The following is an 875-nucleotide window of genomic DNA, read 5'->3' as shown; positions in this document are numbered from 1 at the left end:
AAGAAAATTAATAAAGAAACAGCAGAGTTGAACAACACTATAAATCAAAAGGAACTGATAGACATAAACATGCAATGGAATATTCATTCATTAAAAAAAAAGAAAAAATCTTTCTATTTATGACTATGTATATGAAATTTGAGGTCATTATGCCAGGGTAACTAAGTCAGACAAGAAAGACAAATACTGTATGATCTCACTTCTATGAGGAATCTAAAAGTTCAACTCATAGAAACAGGTAACAGATTGGTAGCTATCAGCTTTCCTGAAATGCAGAAACAATACAAGAGACATGTAATTCTGGATAACAAGAATGGTTTAGAAAAAATGGACACAACTACAGCTAGAAGAGTCAGTGTTCCTCAGCTTATTATCCCATGACGTGGACTTAATTTTGCTACCATTATTATCTTAGTCAATTTTTATTTTATTAAACTTATTAATATCCAACAGTTAAAGTGCAATGCCCCATATCATTTTTCTATTCAGAAGCATCTCCATAAAACTTAGGTCTCCTATGGGCCTAAAACTATTTTACTAGTATGATTGAGATAACTTTTTATAACATTAAAACATTCTTACAAAGTTAAATCCATAATAATTATCTAAGCCCAGTATCTAATGTTCAAAAAAGTACAAATCATAAATGCTTCTCTTTGATTCATAAATTATAAAATAAGTTATACTGGCATGAAGGGGCACCAGATTTCTGTAGTACATAATCAAGGTAGTAAATAATCATGAATCAGTAGTATTATCATGGCATATAAAGCTAATCTTTGGAAATCAGAGATACTGAACACATTAAAAGACCTATCTGATACTCTTAGTTTACAGGAGTCATGCTACCTACAGAAAAACATGGTTGTAAAATA

Source organism: Muntiacus reevesi, chromosome 3 (genome assembly GCF_963930625.1).
Source record: "Muntiacus reevesi chromosome 3, mMunRee1.1, whole genome shotgun sequence".
In the NCBI taxonomy this organism is placed as follows: Eukaryota; Metazoa; Chordata; class Mammalia; order Artiodactyla; family Cervidae; genus Muntiacus; species Muntiacus reevesi.
Note: the sequence above shows the minus strand (reverse complement) of the source record.